Source organism: Macrotis lagotis, chromosome 7 (genome assembly GCF_037893015.1).
Source record: "Macrotis lagotis isolate mMagLag1 chromosome 7, bilby.v1.9.chrom.fasta, whole genome shotgun sequence".
Classification (NCBI taxonomy): domain Eukaryota; kingdom Metazoa; phylum Chordata; class Mammalia; order Peramelemorphia; family Peramelidae; genus Macrotis; species Macrotis lagotis.
The window spans coordinates 45,930,944-45,945,566 of NC_133664.1; the positions used below are offsets into that span (position 1 = coordinate 45,930,944).

Genomic DNA, 14,623 nt, shown 5'->3' on the forward strand with positions numbered 1-14,623 from the left:
ATCAAAATTGTGCAAAAATATTATTAGGCATTAGGGAAATTATTGAAACATTACTGAGAATTTTCCAAATTTTAAGAGAACTTACAAATGGTAAATATAAACTATAGAAGCCAATTGGATGGAAAAACATGAAAAACACATAAGAAAGTCAACTAGCTGGAAGGAGACATGATTCAAGTACCACCACTTTCCATGTGTTTCTTTGTCATACTCTAAAACTACAAATTCATCATTCAAACCTCAACCATACCTCTAAAGAAAGATTATATGGAGTTTAAGTTGTAAGTCATTCCTTGGTCTTCCATTTGGTTCCATATTATTTAATCTTGCCTTGAACTCTAGGAGATTCTAGGTATATGTTTTGATCTTTTCTAATAAAATTTAAAACTTATCAGTTCTCAATTAACCAAATCAGCATATTAAATATTATTTAATTTAAAAATTTTCCCAAGAAATTTCCATTTCTCTATTTTTAGAAAATTTATTTTCAAATGCTAGATTTCCTAAAGAGATATTCTTTGTTAACAAATGAAAAATCAATAAGAGACAGAATTCATACTTTTATTATTTAAATAATTGCAGTCAGAGTCACCTCTAAGTCTCACTATATAACTTCTTATTTATTTTATAAGAATAGTCTCCACCAATTTCTATCAAGATACAACTAAAATGTCTTCTCAAAAATCTACTGAAAGAGAAAGGGAAAAAACAGCAATTTCAGGAAAGAAATCTCCATTTTCCTTTTTTTTACTTTGTCATCATAGCAGAGAGGATAATATCTTCTACTTCTCTTAAACTATCATTATCAATTCAAAATTCATATACCATTTCTCTTTTGAATTATCTCAAAGCAATATGTTTTTCAACTGTCACTTCCAAGTGGCAGCACAAACTCCCTTTTCTGCAATATTCTGTATAGTTCTTAAATATACATTAATGGTATCTATAGTCTATAAGGGAAAACTTGATGAAACATGAAATACATGCCCTGTATAGCCTTATACTTCTACCTAGAAGAAATGTAGTCAGCATTAAACAAAACCTCAGCCACATATCATGTAATACCTGGATAATATATAAGTTCCTTCCCAGATTAATGATCAACCCTTGGGCCCAGTAACTATTTTATTAGACAATACTTTAATAGTCATGGCTGCTGCATATAACATTGATTTAAGAACTTTTTAAATGGCTTTCACTATAACCAAAACTCCGTTTCCAAGTTATATTGAATAAGAAACCTTCTGAGCATAGAGACTGAGAAGAAAATCATCAGAATCACACTGGAGAAAGTTATCTCTATCATCCTGTTGCTACTGGAGCTGTGCCAAAGAAGTTCTCAGTGAACCCACAGAAGATGGACATATCCTAATGTTTTTACTCAACTAAAAAAGGCAGCTATTTTATTCACAGGTATAAAATTCTTCAGGAACATTAAAATACAGAATAATAGCCAGATGGTGACTTTTCCCATGATCATTTTGAATGGAACTTCATTGAAAAATATGAGAAAGAAAAACATTTTTAATTGTGCTGTGATGATAAAAATAAAGGAAAAAATCTTCAGTCACCAGATTGTACAAAAGGATCACAAAGGTTTAGTCATACTATGTCAATATTTGGATTTTATTTATATTTTATTATTCCTTATTTGGGGAATTTTTGAAGTTTAGAATAAAAAATAGTAATAATAAATAATAAAAATAAATAATAAAATAAATAATAAATAATAAAAACTCAAAAATACTAGTCTTTGTTAATGGTACTAGAACTACTTAGATAAATGGTCCTTCTTGATAAGTATTTTTCTTTTTCTAGGTGCAACATCATTTTTTCTCCCCTTTTTATTTTTTCCTTAATTATATGCAAAAGAGAGTTTTCAACATTCATGTTTTTGAATTTCATATTTTTACTACCCTTTCTTCCCTTCTCCTTCCTAATGACAGTAAATAATCTGATATAGGTTATATGGATACAATTGTGCTTAATACTTTCATATTAGCCATGTTCTGAAAGAAAAATTAAAACTGGGGTGAGAGATAATGAAAGAGAAAGAAATAACATAAAAGAAGTTTTAAAAAGTGAACCTAATAACTTTACTCTGACTTCAGACTTCATATTTTTTCTCTGAATGTGGATGGCAGTTTTATTAATAAGTCTCTTAAGATTGTCCTTAATCACTGAACTGCTGAGAGGAACTGCATCCATCATAGTTGATCTTCTCACAAAGTTGCTGTTAATGTGTACAATGTTCTCCAGTGCCACAGTTCATGAAAGTCTTTTAGGCTTTTCCATATTCCATCCATTCATCATTTCTTACAGAAGCACAACCTGTGAAAATTGTTTCCCATCTTCCTGAATTTCTTTTAGTCTTGGTTGCATTTGTTTTATTTATGAAAAAACTTTTTTCTTTCCTTTAATCCTATCTTTTAACTATTTATATTTTTCTTCCTCCTTTCCCTACCTTATTCCTTCTCACTAATGTTTTGTTTTTGAGTGCTGCCTACCTTATACTGTTCTTTCACCTGCTCTCTCCTACTTCTCTACTAGGTAGGATAAATTTCTAAACCCAACTGGGAATGTGCCTCATTTCCTCCTTAAATTATATCTTATGAAAATGAGATTTACTCAGTATTTAAATTTTCCCTATACTAGGTTCTTTGTACTTCTTTATGTGGTACTAATAATTGGTATAATGCTTTTTCAAACTGGTATAAATCCTTTTTCAAATCTTAATTGTTTTATATCTGTGTTATATCCATACCCTCTGTCAAAATGAACTTCTTTCAACTGTCCTGATAGTCATAAACATTATCACACCAAAATCAATTTATACCCATAACCTTTTTACCCTCCATCTAATTGTCCAAATAGAAATACCCATACCCTCTGTCTAATTATATTTCTTTCAACCAGACTAAGAGAAACATGATTTTCAAGTTACAGGTATTGTCTTCCCATCTAGTCTTATTGAATAACATTTCCTCCCTTATTCTTATTGACTTACATTTCCCCCGTTTCTGTTTACCTTTTTTATATCTCTTAATTTTTGTATTTGAAGATCAAATTTTCTGTTCAATTCTGGTCTTTTTATCAAATAAATTTGAAAGTTCTCTGTTTCATTGAAACTCCATCTTTTTGTCCCTGAAATATATTGAATTTTTGCACAGTAGTTGATTCTTAGTCTAAATATCTTCCTTTGCCTTCTGGAATATCACATTTCTGTACCTCTAATCCTTTAATGTTAAAGCTGATAAATCCTATGTAATCCTGACTATGGCTCCCTGGTATGTAAATTTTTAAAAAAGGTATCTTATTATGTAATTTTACTATCTCATATTTTTTTCCTTAAGGATATGATTTTTCCTCAATAAATTCAATTTTGATCAATGTACAGTATGCAAACTATGCAATGGCTATCAGATTGCCTTCAGGGGGTGGGGTGGGAGGAAGGAAGCAAGATTGGTGGGAAACTTGTAAAATTCAAAAAACCAAAAAAGAGAGAGAACCTGAATTAAAAAAAAATAAAATGATTGTCTAGTTGTTTCCTTCAGGCAATTTTTCATAATTCTCTTGTATGATTCATTTCTTTTCTCCATTTTTCTTCTTCACTTCTTGAGATTTTTACAATCCTTTTTGAGCTCAAGACCCCTTTGAACTTGAAATCATCTCAAAAATCCCATTTGAAGCTTCACATATAAGCATTTTGTCACTGTTTTTCTTGTTTGAGATGACTTTTTATTGACCAATTGACGATTATTTAGAATAATAGTTGCCAATGGTTTTCACTTCCTTTGCTTTTTTGCTGATTTTGATAGTTGAGCTCTGGTACTAGGGTACACAGAGTATAGTTCCAAGATTTTTGTGCTGGAGGCCAGAGTCTTGTCTCTGGCTTACCACTTGCTATAGTATTCACTATACTTTACTTGCTAACATTTTGTTCTGTGTTAGGAGAGTCCTGCCCAGTCCCACCTGTTGGACCAACATTCCAGGAGCTCAGACAGTCTTCCAAGCTGTGGATGAAACCTCACTGCGGTTTTACTGAGTCCAGACCTGAGCTGTGGCTAAGTTCCTCCCATTGGCTTTCCAACTCACCTGCCTATTCTGGGTTATCCTTTTACCCCTTATGAGACAGACCTTTACTGAAATTTATCCACATTATTTTGAGTTGATAACTTGTTTAAATTTTTGTGGGTTCTATAGCTGGAGGGTCTGTTTAGAGGCTTCATTGAAAGTTCATTAAAGTAAATCTCCAGAAGCTTTCCAGTTTCATGCTGCATTATTTGCCTTGTCCAACATTTTTTAAATGCACAATAGTCTAAATTATTGGTGCAAGTGATTTGAACAAATGTGCCTACTTAGTCTTGTTAACTCAAAGTTTCTAAAATCGCAGCAAAAAAAATTCTCTGCAATAATATAGTGTTTTTCACTGATATGGAGGAAAGGTCGTGAAATAATCTAAGTTAGCTGGCTTTTACCATCAAGCTTTAGACCAAGATTCTCAAATCAGAACTGCTTTGAAAAAGAAATATTCAGAAAACCTCCAAGAAAACAACTTCCTATTCTGTCTGGAGCTAGTATCAAGGTCTTTTTTTTACTTATACTATCTATTTGGTTGGCATAAGGAAGGAGAAAGTAAAGGGCAGAAATATTGATCTGGTAAGCAGCACATGGTTAAGTGAACTGAGACTCTAAATCAAGTTTCCGTCTAATATGGAAGTATGTTAAGCACAATTATATCTGTATAACCTATATCAGATTATTTGCTGTCATTAGGAGTGAGGAGGGAAGAAAGGGTAATAAAAATATGAAATTCAAAAGCATGATTGTTGAAAACTATCTTTTGCATGTAATTAGGGAAAAATTAAAAAGGGAGAAAAAATGATGTTTTACCTAGAAAAAGAAAAATACTTATCAAGAAGGAGCATTTATCTAAGTAGGTCTAGTACCATTAACAAAGACTAGTATTTTTGAGGTTTGATTATTCTAAACTTCAAAAATGCTTCCTGCCTTTATTTTCCTTTCTGCCTGTCCATTTCTTTCTGCTCACAAAGCTCTTAGAACTGATATCTTCTATCAAGAGTTGCTAGCAATAGATCACTGAGAAACTCCATTGTGTTTGACCATTTGATCCTAAATTTAAGACATCAGAAATTATGGCTCCTAGAAAGAAGGATTTTCTGATAAAATATATTTCTTAGAAAGAATAAAAGTATCAAAGTAGATTCTATGCAGTGTCCTGACTAGAGAAGAAAAACAAAACAAAAATCAATGAATGAGTTATAAGTTAGTTTATGTCCAAAGAGAAAGGAATTATGGTATTTTGTTTTGTTTTGAGGTTTTTGAAAGGCAAATGGGGTTAAGTGGCTTGCCCAAGGCCACACAGCTAGCTAATTATTAAATGTTTGAGGTTGGATTTGAACTCAGGTACTTCTGACTTCAGGGCCGGTGCTCTATCTACTGCACCATCTAGCCACCCCGGAATCATGTTTTAATCAGAGGCTTTCTCTAAGTAACAGGCTTCCTGGGGAAGTGTTAGAGTACTTTGTGACCCTAATGAAACCTTTGCCAAGATGCCAGTGATGTCTCAACTGTTAATTCTCTTCCTTTGCAGAGAATTAATAGGCTATTGGTTTGTCTGTTTCTGTTCATGGGATTTTCTAAGCCTTGTGCATTTTATGTATCTCCTGTGGAGTTAAAAAAGACAATAGGATTCCCATTTTAGATTAAGTGTTCATGAAGGAGTGAGGGGATTTTTGCCTTCATTAGGATGGCAAGAACTAGAATTTAAGCATACTAGAATATTCCCCCGAGATAGTTCCAAGTGGAGGAACAGAGGGACAACTGGCCAAAGGATTATACTGGTCTGCAGGATTCCAGGGCTGTGGGTTATACATTATTAGTCTAAATTAGATCACCTGTAAAGTCTATTATATGCCTTACACAGAGCAGAGAAAAAAACAGATCCAAGATAAAGCTGTCCTTTAACAATGGCTTACATAGGATCATAAGAATAACTGGCATTTACATAGGGCTTACTATGGGCCAGGCACTATGCTAAGCATTTTAAAATTATTACATTGGATCCTCACAACACCCCTCCGGGGAGTTGGTATCCCCATTTATTTAGATGATGAAACAGAAGCAAATGAATTAAGTGACTTGTCCAAGGTCACATAGTCTAAGACTAAATTTGAATTGAGATCTTCCTGACTCTGGTTGGGTGCTTTATCCTCTATGCCACCTAACTGCCCAGATCAGAGATTCTGTCTTTCATCAGGGTAGGGAAACCTAGACATGATTTATATCATGAGAATAGCAGAAGAGTTCCCTGGACCAATTGCAAGTGTGAGTTGAGGAGGGTAGGGGTGTGTGTGGGGGTGGGGGTGGGGAGGATCATTCAAAGGATAAATTTTAGTCTATACGAACCTGCCTGTGTATATAAGTTTTATATATTCTGCAAGAATGAATTATAGGCTAAAGAAAGTGTAGTAAAAAGAGACCAGTTATCTTATGACATGCTCCTAAAAATGTGGAGACTCTGACCTTCATGAAGAAATGGGGAGGGGCATTCTAGACATAAATAATGTCACAAGTCACCAGTTTTCCCTGGAATTATTCTAAGTGGGAGGAAGAAGGCCAACTAGGCAAGGATGTGGAGATGGTCTACAGGAACCAAGGGTTGTAGGTTACACATGAATGAATCCAAGTGAATAACCCATTAGTTCCATTACATATCTTTAAGTATGAACAGAAATGGACCAAAGATAACATTGTCTTGTCACATTGGCTAGAGGATGGTACCTCTAGTATATGCCTTGCTCTGATCCTCTTGACTCTTCATATGTGTAGGCTGTTCATATGTGTAGGCTGTGATCGCATGGACCAAACTACACATCCCAGAAAGGTAAAGGCAAAGATGAGATCATTCATCTAATCTTGGTTAAATAATGAACTGAATTTTGCTGTTAAGTTTTTTGGGGAAATAGTCTAGAAATTTTCCCATTCTCCAGGAACACTAAAATGATGAAGGATCACAAGATGTTTTCCTGCTTGTTTCACAGACCCCCTTCTGAAGCAACATCATTCAACCAGTCTCCTGAGAATATCTCATCTATGTAAGCACCCATCAGACACATCAACACAGCAATAGGCATAAAAAATTAGATTTGTCAAGGTTCTCTGAGAACATAGCTAGAGCCAGGACAGACTATTGAGGAACACATTTCCTGCAAAAATTCAATATTCTTAAGGAAAAAGGATCTGGTTCTTGTTAGGGAAAATCCACAAATATTTATGATTTTATGAAGACATTTAAAAAACTATCTTCAGGATATATGAACCATAACAAAGAGAAACTAAAATGGCTGTTTGACCTCACTTTGTTTTGTATATAAATATTCACATTTTGGGGATTTCCTCTTCTTCCAGCCCAAACAGCCATTTTTACCAGATCTCATAAAATAGTACTTATGCCTCCCTATTAACAGTCTAATGAACAGATGCACTAATATCTATAATGGTTGTCTTTGTCTATCTTGCTAATATCCCTAGGAATGACCGATTTATTAAGACACTTTCTGTTCTCATGAAATTACTAAAATTTCTTTCCCTATTGTTCTGAAACTCAGATACCCCAAAATGTATCATCCCAAAGTCTTTTGAATATTGAAGATGCTATCAACAGCATTTCTTTGACTTTAGTCCTTCAGATGGGGAGTCACTAGCCATTCTCTTCTACCAGTAACCATGCCGTTGAAGAATTTTTTTTTTTAATCCATGAAATAACATGCTACATAGGATTGCGCTAGATGAGTTATAGAGCTAACTCTGATGACCTAGAATACCAAACCTAGCTGGAGATTGACCCTAAAGGAAGAAGGCAGTCTTTGATGTTAAGGAAACCATCCTTATGGAATTCAATATAACACTACTGACAACGTATTTCTATTAGTTTCTTCTCTTCTGGCATACCAAACATTCTGGCTGTCTTCCTCACCTGATCATAGTTTTTTAATCTGCCTACCTCATCAACATGATAGGCTGTGACACACAAGCTGATAACATTAACCAGAATTACTTAACAATTAAAAAAGATGCCCAGTTGGAAGAGAAACAGCATTTATTAATTTTCCCTATGGACTTTCATTCCTTCTCTCAAACAAATTTGGATCCTAAATCCTTGAAGAAGAAATTATAAGACCCTAGCCAATAAACCAGATCCAATTTCCTGATTCCAAAAAAGTCTCACTATAATACAAAAGTATACCTTGACTTAAGCATACCATCTGTCCACATCATCCTGCTTAGACATAACCATAAAGTAGCAAGAATAGGATGTGAACCCAAACTGTTGGCCATAAATCACAGAAGACACTTTCCCAGGAGCAGCATACCTGAATAACTCTTCTCCTTACAAAATCATTGTGTGGTTCAAAGTCCTGGACTGATCACAGGCTCATCCTTTCCAAGCTATACATTCACTTTCAACCTAAGCAGTGGCCACAAAGTAAAATGACTAACAGAAGTGTGAAATTCAAGAGATCAGAGAGCCTCTGAATGGTAATAGTTTATTACTAACTTGGAGGAAAAGTGGAGCCAGCATACAGTTGGCAACAGTGAAGCAGAAAAAGTTTTCAGAGATTTGGTGTACAGCACTGCATTTGCTCCTCTGGAACAGATCACTTACAAACATCAAGACTATGATAGGATGGGGAAATGCAGAATCTCCTAAATGAAAAATAACTCCACAGAATTTACCAGTAGATTCATCCATTTCTAACAAGAGAGCATTTAATTCCACCAAAATTAAAGTACAAATGAGGCTTAGAGAGATGTAGGACTTTTGATTTAGTAAGAAATAGATTAAATACAGTTTTATATGGACAGTAAAAATTTAAAGTGCTTGATCTGAAGGCTATGTATGGCCCAAAGAACTATGGCACATTTCAACTGCTCAGTGTTGATAGAACCACATTAATTAATGACAGGGACATGATCCTAGAGAGATGGGCCAAACACTTCTATAGTGTTTTTTACAAACAATCATCAATCAATGCAGAAGCCATTGATTGTTTACTTCAAGTTGAAGTCAATCTATCCAACTGAAGAAGAGGTTTTTGTAGGCCATTAGGTTCCTTTCAAGTGGCAAAGCACCTGGTGCTGAATCTTATTCCAGCTGAGATCTACAAGGTGGGGGGGTCCAATGTTCATATAAAAACTGGCTGAAATTTTTCAGGTTATGTGGCACAAAGAGGTTGTCTTCCAAGAATTCAAGAGTGCCTCCACTGTCCATCTCTATAAAGGTAAAGGGAAATAGATTATTCTGTGATAATCTCTGGTAAGATTCTCACCAGAGTCCTTCTCAATAGACTGATCCTTTACCTGGAAAATGGTCACCTCCTTGAGAGCCAGTGTGGCTTCAGAAAAGATTGAGGAACAGTTGATATGGTATTTGCTGCTCAACAATTCCAGGAAAAATATAAAAAGTAGACAGAGGTCTATATACAACATTTTAGATCTGACCAAAGGTTTTGATACCATCAGTTATGAGGATTTATGGAAAATTATGTCAAAATTTGGTTGCCCAGAGAAATTCATCAATATTGTAAATCAGTGGGGCAGCTAGGTGGCACCGTGGATAAAGCACCGGCCCTGGAGTCAGGAGTACCTGGGTTCAAATCCGGTCTCAGACATTTAATAATTACCTAGCTGTGTGGCCTTGGTGAAGCCACTTAACCCCATTTGCCTTGCAAAAACCTTAAACAAACAAAAAATATTGTAAATCAGTTCTATGATGACATCCTTGCCCAGGATCTGCATAGTGGTTGATGCTCTTGAGATTTTCTGTTCACCAATGGAGTGAAATAAGACTATGTCCTTGCTCCCATACTTTTTAGCATGATGTTTTCAGTCATGTTATCAAATGCCTCCACTGAGGATGAACACTCATCAAGGATAACTACCTCACTAATGGTAAATTCTTCAACTTGAAAAGGCTATAAGCCAAGACCAAAGTAGAGAGAGAGCTGGTGCAAGACACACTGCAGATAATTGTGCCCTCAATGCAGCTGAGATGCTACAAGATAGCATATTGGCCTAATAATTATGTCCTTCACCAGTCCAACACCACATCATCCATTTGGGGAACCATCAGTTGTAGCAAATGGAGAAGTTTTGAGTACAGTGGATGGTTACATTCGGTTTCCTTGACTTTCCAGGGAGGAACTCATTGACAATGAGGTTGACATATGCATTGCCAGAGCTAGCTCAGTATATGGAGTCTAAAAAAGAGTGGGAGAAAAGAGGTATTAGATCCACTATCAAAGTGAAGGTCTACAAAGCTTTGTGCTGACCTTATTGCTATATGTCTGTGAAATCTGGACAGTCTACTAGTGCCATGTCAGGAAACTGAAAGACTTCCATTGAAATTGTCTTAGAAAGATTCTGAAGATCACCTGGCAGGAGAAGATATTAGACTCTGAGGGCCTTTCTCCAGCTAAGCTGCCAGGCATGCAAACATTACTACAGAGAGTGCAACTATGATGGATAGGCACATTGTTAGAAGGTCAAATCTAAGAACTTGTCAAAAGACTATTTTATGAAGATCTCACACAGGGTAAGTCAGAAGAAATGAGACAGGGACACCCGGAATTTTTCTTTTAAGAACTTTAGAGGGTTAGATAGGTGACTCAGTGGATAGTACACCAGCCCTGGAGTTAGGAGGACCCGAATTCAAATTCAGCCTCATATACTTAAAACATACGTTGACCTTGGGCAAATCACTTAACCCCATTGCCTTGCAAAAACCCCCAAAACTTTAACGTGTGACCTCAGCCAAGAGGGTGCTGTGCTCTATAAGCAAGGCAGAACTGAAGCATGTCAATAGAAGGGAGAGACAGGAAAGTTTAGAATAACTACCCCCATGTGTTGACATGGACTATTTGTGCCTGACCTGTGGCAGAGCATTCTGAGCTCATATTGATTGGCTAAGTGACAGATGGACACACTGTAACTCATCTCTTCCATGTTGAAGTCATTTTTGGTCTTCCTCTATAATGAAAGACAGGAACCAACTCTGAACTGAAAAATGAATATATCCTGTTAGAAATACTGGAATCAATTTGGCTAGCAGAAGAGACAGGAATCACTTGAAATGAAATGAGATAAGTAGGGAGTCACATGACCACACAAGCTAAAAGAGTTACAAAAATGGAAAAGAAGAAGGAAATTTTGCTTGGTGGCTACCAGTCTCAGTGTATGGGACTATTGAAATAGTTGGGTGATTTCTGGGATCAAATAGAGCAAGCTCATTTGGAGCTTGGTACTCTGGAAAAGCTAAAGAAATGTGAGGATTCAGCAATTCCAAGGAGACTGGAGTATTGTGACTTTTACCTTTTCTCTTTATTTTTTAATGGATTCCATTATCTAGATTCTTTATGTATAAACTCTGGCTTCACAAGAATTTCGAGAGGTTAAGAGAATCATCAATCTTTAAAGTAATGCCAAGGCATTATACTTTTTAGTTTTGATGTTTAAAATTATTTTTAAAGTTCTTAAATGTATTACCTGTCAGTAAAATCTTGAATAAAAATTAACTGTAAAAAAAAGAGAAAAACATGATGACCATTTTCCTCATAAAAGTAAAAACAGTTTCATTCCCTAAGGAAATATGCTCTTTGCAATGGAAAACAGAGATCCAGAATGTTACTGGCTTACAAATTGGATTGATACACACTTATTCAGTCCAGGCAACCATTCATAGTAGCTTCAAATTCCAACTAGCAGAAGAAAATATTAGTGAAGTATTTGATAGGAACATCTGATAATCTAGATGTTCTGGAATACAAATTATGATTTCACAGCACACGGTCTCTTCACAAGAGACGACTAACACAGAAGCATCTGCACATTTGGTGAACTTTTAAGGGAACTGATACAGTAGCAGACATTGCTTTAATTAAAAAATATGTAACAAAACTCTCTGTACTTGGATATTCTGTTAGAGATTCAGAACACAGAACCATAACAATTTTAGGCAAGAATCAGAAAAAGCAAACTGTGTCAAATATGTTCAAAAGTATCCATCAGTTCCTATTCTGGTCAGTGAAAACTATGATGATTTTAATTCATGTAAAAAAATCTGGGGTGAAGATTTAAGACATTTAATGTATCAAGGAGATCAGAAGTACCCCCATAACTTATCTAGATTCTAGAAATCGTCTCGACGCTCTACGGAAGATTTGGGGAATTTTAAGAAAGAAGTTTCCAGGCATTGAAAACTCTAAAGGCTATAAATTGTTGCCATCTTGTCTCAGAGTTATTCAGAAAGATGGAATTGATATCAACACCTTAGGAGATTGTTGAAAGCATGAAGGAAAAAATGGAGCATTGAAAATGTTTCCTTTGGTTTTGGTGAAGCTCTGTTGCAGATGTTAAGGGAACTTTTGAATTGTTCTTTCCAAGGCAGTAACACTGTAAAGATGTGGGGGAGGGAGGATAAGTATTTTATGAAAGTCAATTTTTTATTGGTTTATGGATCTACTGCCCCATTTTATTTTTTTTCTGCCTGTCAGAGTAAAGTAATAATGGCATTTAACTATGTAAAAGATTTAATGCTAAAATTAGTTTTTAGAAAAAAAATAAAAAAAAATAAAAAATTAGTTTTTAGGGCTCTTGGCCAATAGGTAGTGATCCAATTTGTTTTTTATCTTTTCACAAAAAACAGAACAGAAAAACTTTTTTATATAGGATCTGGTAAAGCAGATGATCTTTGTCCCAATTGTGAATTTCCCTTAGTCACAGCTTGATTGCATATAAGGTTTCCATTTGGATTTTCACTTAGCAATGATTATATAATCAATCTGAATATACAGTCTTTATATGGAATCTGGATACCTAGTACCGCCCTTATTTATGGTTTGATATTTATGTATGTCTCAGACTTGGCATGATTACCAGTTTTGTTCTAGACTTCTATAAATATCTAGGCTGGGGGAGGGGCAGATCTTGTGAGATGGATAGCAGACCTGGTGAACAGTGATTGTCCTATAGGACAGACAGATTGGACAAGGGGAAGAAGCAGATTAGGAATTTGCATAACCCAAGTAGGTTTATCAGTTCCCAAACAAATTTATGTGTGAACTTAATTCTACAGCCTCCCCTATCCAGGGTTGCACAATAAAAAGGTAAAAATCTATTCAAACCTCCACAGTATTCTTTTGGTCTCTCTGAATAAAGGACATTCAAAGCAAGCAAGAGAAAATGAGAAAAGTCCAAAGCTCTTACTTTACAATTAGTCTATCTAGCAGGATTTGTCTGAGGGTAAAACTTTTAGTACTTGTAACCAGAATGAGGATGGGATTTGGGGATTTGTTTGGAACATCTTTCTGCTTCCTTTAATTAGATAAGGACTTACATAAGACATAGAAGTCTTGACAGAGTTGGATGTAAATATAAAAATGAAGCAATCGTGATAATTTTGGGTATCTGTTTTATGTTTAAGTTGTATTTTTGTCCACATGATATGTAAGATATTTTGAAGTTTCAGTGATTTAACTGTTTTTCCACTTTTTTCATGATTTTTATGTATACAAACTTTCAAGAACACTTGAAGATAAATTTCATTGCCTTTTGTTGATTCATCAGCAAATATAACATGATCTTATCATGGCTTAAAAAGTAAAAATATATCCAAGTATATCTTTCTAATTGCTCAGAGCACCTTGTTATCTCCATCAGTTGAGAGTTTTGCTTGAGAATATGATTGCAGATGAGCAAATTTAATTAGCTTTTAAAGTGATGATCTCCTCTAAGGAACTGTACCCAAACAGCTTCCTGGGATAGCAGGCAACTAGTACTCATATCTGTGGATCCATACCACCTGGCTCTCTCTTGTTGCCTTTAAGTCCCCTTGAGTATCAGCTCAAGTCCTCCTCCATCCTCTTCCTGTTCAGACATGCAGAAATTTGATCAAGGGCATTCTAGGCACCAGAGTTGAAATTCAGTGATCAACTGTATTTCAAAAAGTTCAGCTAGGAACATTTCCTATTTCTCCTGGTTGCAGTACTTTAGTAGACTTGACTTCTTCCTTGTTCCAGGAATCTCATTACTGGAAACATCTCATTATTCCACAAGATCTAATCAGCCTCAAGAGTCTTCCTCTTATAGAAAGATGAGCTCCAGAGGCTCCATCTAAAAAGGGAGTTCAGCTCAAGACATCTCATTTCTCACCCAGTTTATTCTGACACGTCTAACTTTTTTTACTATTTGTATCCCTAGATAAACGTTTTTATCCCCATTACAGCATGCAATTGATACCTTCTAAGCCTTTGACATTTGTTGATGTCTCTGAGGAGGCTAGTATGACCTGGGCTGGCCAGCCTCCAAGAAGTTAGATTTGTGTTGTGCATACATATTCTTGGGCATCCTCTATAACTTTTCTTCCTTTGATGGAGCATAGAGTCCAGTGTGTTCAATTCTCTATTCTATGTAATTATCTGCTACCACCAGTTACCATCTAGTCCTAATTTTCTCATTTACAGATAAGGAAACTGAGGTTCAGGAATTTAAATTACCTAGGCTCCCATAGATCTAATCATAGATAAGGTCTGAACTCAGATCC

General features: G+C 35.4%; 1 pseudogene; it reads left to right on the forward strand.

The window, feature by feature from the left end:
* Positions 1 to 6,297: 6,297 nt before the first annotated feature.
* On the forward strand, positions 6,298 to 14,396 carry LOC141494032 (nicotinamide phosphoribosyltransferase-like; annotated as a pseudogene).
* Positions 14,397 to 14,623: the final 227 nt, after the last annotated feature.